This window comes from Venturia canescens, chromosome 5 (assembly GCF_019457755.1).
Source record: "Venturia canescens isolate UGA chromosome 5, ASM1945775v1, whole genome shotgun sequence".
In the NCBI taxonomy this organism is placed as follows: Eukaryota; Metazoa; Arthropoda; class Insecta; order Hymenoptera; family Ichneumonidae; genus Venturia; species Venturia canescens.
In genome coordinates this window covers 19,213,501-19,223,260 of record NC_057425.1, presented here as the reverse complement: position 1 = coordinate 19,223,260, position 9,760 = coordinate 19,213,501, and positions in this window count along the sequence as shown.

Here is a 9,760-nt window from a genome sequence, read left to right as displayed (position 1 = left end):
ACATGAGCCCAGTGAGCGGGTGCATCGTCTTGCTGAAACCACATCTGTTGACGTGTTTCCAAATCCAGATCTTCTAGCAAAAGAGGCAGTTCATTTTGTAGAAAATCAAGGTAACGGAAAGAGTTCACATTTCAAACTCCATCGATGCTGGTGATCGATCTGTCTCACCCAATGTGGATTCTGATCAGACCAATACCGAAAGTTCCATCGGTTCACTCGACCACGGTTGTTGAAAGTGGATTCATCACTGAACATAACGTATCGAAAAAAGTCTCTGGACCGCTCGATTTGTCTCAACGCCCACCGACAAAACGCCACCCTTCGCAACGGATCTGGATAAGGAGTGTCTTGGTGGAATTGTAGTCGGTACGGGTGAAGTTTCGCACCTCTCAATACACGGTGCACTGTCGATTTGGGAAACCCCAGTCGTTCCGAGATCACTTTGGCACTCAAATGAGGATCAATTGCTATCATGACTAAAATAGCCATGTTTGGGGCTTCATGCAATCCACCAAAATTATTGACGTTTGGGAAATGTCGACGGTGGCGGATCATCCGACCTGCCCTCGTTCGCTGCTCAAGGGTTCGGATTGTCTGCCTTGATGGGTGACGACGATCAGGATATTCACGTCGATACAAATTTTCAGCTCGGAAGTAATTACCCCGACACCTCGCTAAAATAAGGAGCATATCAACGATTTCGTTGGGACTGAAATCAGCCATTGTTGCTAATTTTCCTCTAATTTAAGAACTTTTAAAAATTTCGAGAATCAAGAATTTTTCTCTGATTTCAGAACCTTTACAAATTTTCGATTTCGTCTCTTGCTAATGGCTGCGGAGTCAGAAGATAAACGTTTCAATTAATTTTTCATCCGTGGGCGATTACAATGACTTCTAAAATAAAAAATTCTTGTCTGATTTACAACTCAAAAGTAGGCGTAAGTCTCGCTTACGTGAACTTATCTTTAAGCGTAAGCCTCGCTTGCGTATACTTATCTTTAAGCGTAAGCCTCGCTTACGATTAAAGGTAAGTTCACTTTGTAAGAGATTAAAGAAAACATCATTGGTAGTACTGACGTAGTCTGACTTTGCGTAGTTCTCTTACTTTAGAGTTTTAAATCAGAGAAGAATTTTTTATTTTAGAAGTCATTGTGATCGCCCACGGATGAAAAATTGATTGAAACGTTTATCTTCTGACTCCGCAGCCATTAGCAAGAGACGAAATCGAAAATTTGTAAAGGTTCTGAAATCAGAGAAAAATTCTTGATTCTCGAAATTTTTAAAAATTCTTAAATTAGAGGAAAATTCTGAAAATTAGCAACAATGGCTGATTTCAGTCCCAACGAAATCGTTGATATGCTCCTTACACGCAAACGCACTTGCACTTGGTACGTTAAAGATCTCTTTGCGGTACATCCTGGATACCTCTAAAATAGTTGAAAATGATGTTCTTACTTGAAAAATATGAACTTAATCAAAAAAATTTTTCAACAAAAGTTTTTGGCTTTGCGCTGAAAAATTTTTTGGTGATGAAAAAAAGTTATGTTTCCATTCGAAAAAAACATGTCGGCCATTCAAACGCCGCTATTTTGAATCTTGGATCCACAAATCAATTTTTATCACACGTCCCCCTTCAACCCCTAAAAGTTTTGTTGCACACAATATTTGATCCGAGCAATATTTTCCGAGAAAAGTCAGGTGTAAGATTAAAATGGCACACCCTGTAGAATGAATGTGTTTACTTAATGCACTGAGTGTTACAACATCTCTGGCATTTATTGGGTCGCCAACGTTTTCCAATCGTTTTCGTTCCAAATTAAAATGACCGTCTGGGGTTTTATTGAACCCAGCACCTGGTTTACCCGGAGGACCTGCACCACGTCTACTCAATTTTCGTCCAAACACATCGACGCTCATGTTGGGAATGCGGATGAAAGCTAGTCCTCACATGTTAATAAATGATTTCAGCTTCACGCAATTCCTCGATAATCGATATGATTTCATTCGAATGTGATGAGTTTCCAGCAGCTTGCGATGCGAGCAATAAGCGAAGACGATCCACTAGTTCATTCGGATCATCCCAATAAACATAGTCGATAGAAGTATGCTTTTGTGCTACCTTGTACTGGGACAGAGCACCACCCTTCTTATCGTTGCTACGCAGCATGTGGGATATATAACTTTTGTATTTACTATTTTTATCCTGACGTATTGCACCCGTGCGTTTATAAAATTTTTTATAAGCATTCGTTGTAATGACAATTTTCTGATATTTCTCCAAGTCATTTGGAGTTATATATTTGAGTTCGGGCTCTTTTTTAAACAACAGTTCCACCAAGCCAATAGTTTTAGGATACTTTTCATCTCCAACGACTATATGATCGAGTTCGAAATGAATTAGTGAATCACCAATCATTAATCTGTTTTGAGCGAGATTTCGTACACCATACAAGCCATCTAATCTTGTTTTGTTATTACTACGCCGTAGACCCAAATATTCACGTACCAAATTATCAACATCTTCAGATGATTCCAAATTATCGTCATCATCATCATGATTATCATTATTTTTAGTTACGGGTACATCGACTTTCTCATCAGTAATTGTATCATGCCAAATATCGTCTTTGAAAGAAATATCTTGCTGCATGCTATTTTCTCCGAAATTTGGAGACTCCTCCTTCTCCTCCTCCTCCTTCTTCTTAACATTCACACGTTCACTCGTAATTTTCGGTTTTTTCGTATACGAAACTAGCTCCTTTAATGGTTCGACAGTCGGTTTAAACACATCTTGCATTCTCTGCTGAGCACTATCACGTCCACTTTTCAACAACCGATGTTTCCGTCTGATTGCATCACTTGCCTTGGCAAGTTCACTCAATACAGCCTTTTCCCTTAAAAGTTCTTTGCTCTTCATGTTGACGTATGCAAGTCAGACTCTAGACTGTCTTTAAAACTGAAAGAACAATCATTTATCATCGACGGTGAGGAAGGAATCAAATCCTCTTCTATATCTTCCAGCATTCATTTCACTCTCCTTGTCAATCGTGATGAATCCATACTTGTCCGATTTCCAACACTTTATACACATGTTTTTGAAGCACGCATAAGTCATATCAGTATTCACATGGTCATTATACACATGTTTTAGATTCATATCATTTTGCTTGAATAGTACAACAAAATTTGCATTATCTCTCACAAGATGTTTCGGGATACGGGTATACGTTTGACATAGATAAAAACTGTCCAAAATCTCATGTCTCCCCATGGAAAAAAATGCTCTCACATTATCCTGCTTTTCGCATGCTATATCATCAAAGATAAATATTGAGTTTGGTCGAGCTTCACTGGGGGCCACAACTTGTTCATGCTCGTTAGATGGGAAGAATTCCACTCCTTTCACGGGTTTGAGCATTTGCTCGAGAAGTCGATATTTCGGCTGTTTTAACGATTTCGAGTAGAGATAAATGTTCTCGAATCTCAAACCGTTTGGATGTATCAAGAGCGTAAGTAGAGCATTCGTTTTTCCACAATTCGATGGTCCACAAAACACGGCACGAATGCTACTAGGTAGTATGTTCCCATGACGCTTCACTTTCTTTGCATCACCTACGAGTTCATCGAAATTTATTACGGGAAGTTGACCACCTTGTTTTTTCACCTTCATCGCGCATGCTACTGATTGAAAAAATCATATAAATACGACTTTATAATATAATACTGATCAGTCGTGTTGCGACCACCGCGTGGTAATGATTGTGCATATCAAAGGTCTTGTCAACAGTCTAATTAACAATCTCCCGGTGGAATTGCATTTACCTGGTTATCAATATTGTGGACCTGGCACAAAATTGGTCAAACGTCTAGCTCGTGGTGATCCAGGTATAAATCCGCTGGACGCAGCTTGCAAACAGCACGATATCGCATATTCGAAAAATCGCGACAATTTGGAAGCAAGACTTTGGGCGGATAAAGTTTTGGCTGAACAAGCTTGGAAGCGTGTAACCTCGAAAGACGCGAGTCTAGGTGAAAGAGCTAGTGCTTGGGCTGTGACGAACATTATGAAGACTAAGAGGAAATTTGGATTGGGTATGAAACGCCCGAAAAGTGTTTGCCTGAAAAAGATTATCGCTGCTGCGAAGAAAGCAATGATACGTAGTGATGATTCTCGTAAAGTCTTAATGTCCGCGCTGAAAGGTGCGCGAGCTGGTGTAAAGGGCGTTAAAGTACGCACGCCTAGGATTCTACCTGTTCCTCAAAAACCGGCGGTTTATTACTCTTCCTCGTACCCATCTTTGCCGGTCTTAGCGCTGTTGGAGCATTGTCGGGTGGCAGAGCTGCAATAGTCATAGCTGTAAATGCTGCTCAAGCGGCTAAAAAGCAATTGGGGAACGTAAGAGTCACAATCGAACACTCGAGGCCATCGCTTTGGGTAAAGGTTTACACTTGAAACCATACAAACAGGGTTTGAGTCTTTACCTCGGGTCAAAAAACGTATAATCACGCTACCACATCAACCACTCACTGACATCGATCTGCTAAAGTATGCGGGAGCCATGAAAATTCGTAACTTTCGCGGTGTTTTCATGCGTGACACTTTACCTACGGACGGACCACTCGAGCAAGAATCAGCAATCGTTAATTTGGATGATAATGTGGGACCTGGTACACACTGGGTTGCTTATAAAAAATCTGGCCGAGGAGTCACATACTTTGACAGCTTTGGCAATCTTCCACCTCCACCCGAACTCATGAAATACTTTAATGTTGGTAGCGTGAAATATAATTACAAAAAATATCAAGAATATGACACAATGAACAAAATTTTACTCCACTTGTCGGCAAACGTTTCCATGTAGAGTTCTCTCGCCTTAGCCGCCTCCAAAAGCTTTTCGAATTCGCCCTCGTCTTGGTCGAAAGCCTCGGCAAGTCTCCCCGGTAGAAACACCATGAATTGGTCTCCGATGTTGGCGATGTATCGTTTTCCAAATTTCGTTTTCACCGATTGAATATGATGAATTGGATGATCAGTCCCGACCTCAAGTTCAATCAGATTCTTCGTTGGTATGTTGTTTTCCAGCGTGGCAACTTTATTCAGAGATGTAAACTCCATTTTTGAAGAGTGCTTTTTTTCTCGTTTGCTCTCGAACTAATGCAGCAGCTGACTGACGACGTTGCTCTCGATTTCTCTAGAACTTTGACGATTATTCCCCCTCCACCTCATTCGTGTCACTCTCCCGACATTTTCTACAATTTTTTCGTAGAGGGGCCGGAGCATCAATGTGATCTTCCATCGAAGCCGTATTAGAATGATCATGGCATCAACGCAACGATTGAATTTCAACGTCAGATTTGAAGTAATATGGAAAACGCTCCCACAAAACATTCGTAAAGTCACTGAAATATTTCTTGAACATTGATGGCGATATAATGAGGAGTTCTTCCGCCGTCATTTCACGAGGGCTCCGTATACAATAAATTGCATAAATATTCACTAGTTGTTTCATGATCCAACATTTTTCACACTCTCGACGTATTGGTCCTAGAGCATCAATATGAGTCGACATCCACGGTGGATTAAAATGATCGTGACAATATTGATAAGACTGAACTTCACTATCACTCTTCAAATGTTCAGGTAATCGATCCCATAGCGATGGAATGAATTTACCATAATATTTTATGAGCAGAATCTTAGGAATTGATTCGAGTTCATTTTTAGTCAGCATCCAATGTTCTTTCCACGGATGGATCGCATACATACTCGCACATCTATCCATCTTGAGAATACTTTTCATACTAAAGTCTTGAAAAAAACAACAAAATGTCGAAAAAATCTTGAGACCTCTTATAGAATTATTGTAGAATAATTTTGCTCTTGAGCTGCAGACCCTTCCCCCTTCCCTATCCGGCCCGCGCATGAGCGATGACGAACCAATAGCATTCCAAACTGAATGTTTTCATCTTCAACACCCAGAGTTCAAATATTTTTCTCTTATTCACTCCATCTCTCTCATGCTCACCGCATTTGCTTTCATAGAATGATTTTTCCTTACGGTCATTCTATCTATCTCACACCTCTTTTTTCTCGTTCACTCCGTCTCTCTCATGCTCTCTCCTAGGCTTTCATAGAATGATTTTTCCTTACGGTCATTCAATCTCTCTCACACCTCTCCAACTGCAGTCCCTTCGTTATGCCCCCCCCCCCCCCCCGCTCCTTTGCTTATCGGCATCCGAGGCGAAGACAAATCCGTAACGCACTGGTCATAAATTAACACGATTTTTCTCATTCCATCTCTTTCACACTCACCATCGGCTCTATCTCTCCTTCTTTTTCAAGGGCCGCGAGAATGTGTGCGACACACACACACGGCCCTACGGCGCGCGGCTTCCCCCTTGCCCCTTCGCTGGCCCCTCTGGCCCTGGCGCTTCCCCGCACACCGCTCCCCCCTCGCCACCATTTGAGCCAGAACCGGCGTAGTCTTACTACTCTTTTACTCGGTAGAATTGATAAATCTTGATGCTGGATTAAAATACGTATTTCATCACTGTTGTTGTATGTTGACGATGCGTATGGTTGATGTGCATGAACCTCATAATGTATGATGGATTCATCAAACATGATGGGTGTCTGGATGTTTACGATTTCTTCCTCCATTGCAGGCAGCAGATGCACAACGAGCACAGCAGATAATTTCTCACACGCGAACTCCACGAATTTTGAGACCCAAACTCTTCAATAGCAGAAGGTTTTGAGGTGTTAGCTCTTTGAGCGTTGCTCGACGACTGCTTTCGCGATCCTATGTTGGCTTATTAATATTGCCAATACGATGATTGTAAATTATGCCCATTGAGATTTTATATGAAGTCTTATGGTGATGACTTCACCGCGGAAATTGATCAAATCTCCGTCTTGATCGACAATACGAAGCGGTATATTGTCAATGCGACGAGTTGTGATTGGTAGATAAATGACGCTCGACGGTACTTCGATGATTTTATAGCCGGCCGGTACAGATGGGAAAAATTCGTGAATTGTATGAACTTTTCGCCCGTTGATGTATGCACCAGTGGTTGTTACACTCGATTCGAATGGCGTTCACTTTGAGAATGGACACGGGTAGATCGGACACATGTCTTTTATTGAGCTCCAATCGACGCGACGTAAAACCCAGTAAAGGTCCAATCGAATTTTTGGATGTAAAATCAATCGATTGATTGCACTCAATTTCACTGCGTAGCGTATAATTATTCGGCTTAAGCTGAATTTGTATGTTTTTAGATGCCAACTCAGTTTTCAAATATTTTTCTATATCTTCAATTTCATAGCTGCCCGTTGGAATGGCCACCACATGATTTCCAACATGAAATTGATTGCTACCAATGTTGATATTTGGAATCGAATTGAATGTGAGCACCTCGACGAGTCCAAGAGTATAATTTTTGTCGGGCGATAGTTCGATGGGTGGAAAAAATTGTGCCTCGAGTATGGAGGATGATCCAGTAATGGTGATCGTCAAACTATCATCCATGATGCTCGCAGATTTAGAACTAAACACACAGCTCCATAGTCCTCATTTATATAGTGCATAATTGTCTCGTCGATTTAGTTGCCCACACGAAAATTTCAAACATGAATGTCCACATATTATTGTATCGTATTCCTGATACTTTTTATAATCTAGAGTCGCGGTAGCGACTCTGAGACAAGTACATTTATGTATGACGAGTCGCTTCCAGAGAGTCTTTACCGGAGCGAGAGTGTTTTTCAGCTGTTTTCGATAATTTTTCTTTAATAACTGAATAATTACAGTATTCCAAAGAATCCTGCAAGATGACGTATTTTTTATTTTTTTTTATCTTTCGATCGCGACCTCTACAAACTCTGTAGCTTAACGCATTGAAAAGATATTAATTATTTATTTTTTAATTTCATCAAAAAATGTTGCATTTTTTCGCACACATTTTTGATGTTTATTTGTTTTTTCTTCAGTGACAAATCTGGTGCCATAATACATTTTATATATCTATATATTTTTTTCTGGTGCCATAATACAAATTGTATACCTATATATTTCCATGAATCTGTTCATGCTTCAAAAATTTGGAAGGTGACAGTTCCCCGTTGTATTCAAAATTTAATTAAGCTGTCAATTTCACGAAATGTTATCGAATCATTCAGGGATTAAAGGATACCACATGTTCGTTTTACCAAAAAATCTGAGTCACGGATTGTGGCCGAACCTTTTTTTTTTAATGTTCTTTTAGTAGGTGTGATGCTATCGTTTAATGTTCTTTTAGTAGGTATGATGCTATCGAGTAAATCGTTGGATAAGGCTTTTTTTTACTCGTGCTTATCGTTGATGATAAGCATTGGAGTGAATTTAAGTGAAGAATGCGCCAAATGGACATTCGTACATTCTTTATTTTTTGTATGAGCAAAGCTTGCAGGAAAAAAATAGTTACGCGCGTCATCGTACGAGGTTAGAATGATGTGTCGGTGCATACGCAGTAGAGAAACGATCTCGACCCCTTTTCACCAAGGGCATAAGCAAAATCCATCTCTCGTAGGTGGCTTGATAGTTTTCGATTTCTAGGTCGACGGCTCCATGGTTTTCGATGTCTAGATAGATTTCTCCCAGGTTTTCGACGTCTAGGTATATTTCTCCATGGTTTTCGATGTCTAAGTATATTTCTCCACGATTCTCAATGTCTAGGTCGACGACTGCAAGGTTTTCGACATTTAAGTCGGCGCCTCCATAGTTTTCGATGTCCAGATATATTTCTTCATGGTTTTCAATGTCTAGGTATATTTTTTTCCATTGTTTCCGTTATCCAGGTCGTCGGCGCTATAGTTTTTAATGTCTAGGTATACTTCTCCATGTTTTTCGATGTCTAGGCATATTTCTCCATGGTTTTTCATGTCCAGGTATAGTTCTCCATAGTTTTCGCTATCCTGGTCGACGGTTCCATAATTTTCCATGTCTAGCTATGTTTCTCTACGGTTTGCGATGTCTAGGTTGACGGATCCATGGTTTTCAAAGTTTGGGTCGATAGCTCTATAGTTTTCGATGTACAGGTCGACGGCTCCACAGTTTTTGATGTCTAGGTATTTTTCCCGTAGCTTTCGATGTCGAGGTCGATGACTCAATGGATTTCGATGTCTGGATATATTTCATCATGGTTATCGATATCCTGATCGAAGACTCCATGGTCTTCAATAACAGGGGAGATTTCAAGAACCCAGAATATCGTGATCTAGAGTCGCGGTAGCGACTCTGAGACAAGTACATTTATGTATGACGAGTCGCTTCCAGAGAGTCTTTACCGGAGCGAGAGTGTTTTTCAGCTGTTTTCGATAATTTTTCTTTAATAACTGAATAATTACAGTATTCCAAAGAATCCTGCAAGATGACGTATTTTTTATTTTTTTTTATCTTTCGATCGCGACCTCTACGAACTCTGTAGCTTAACGCATTGAAAAGATATTAATTATTTATTTTTTAATTTCATCAAAAAATGTTGCATTTTTTCGCACACATTTTTGATGTTTATTTGTTTTTTCTTTAGTGACAAATCTGGTGCCATAATACATTTTATATATCTATATATTTTTTTCTGGTGCCATAATACAAATTGTATACCTATATATTTCCATGAATCTGTTCATGCTTCAAAAATTTGGAAAGTAACAGTTCCCCGTTGTATTCAAAATTTAAGCTGTCAATTTCACGAAATGTTATCGAATCATTCAGGG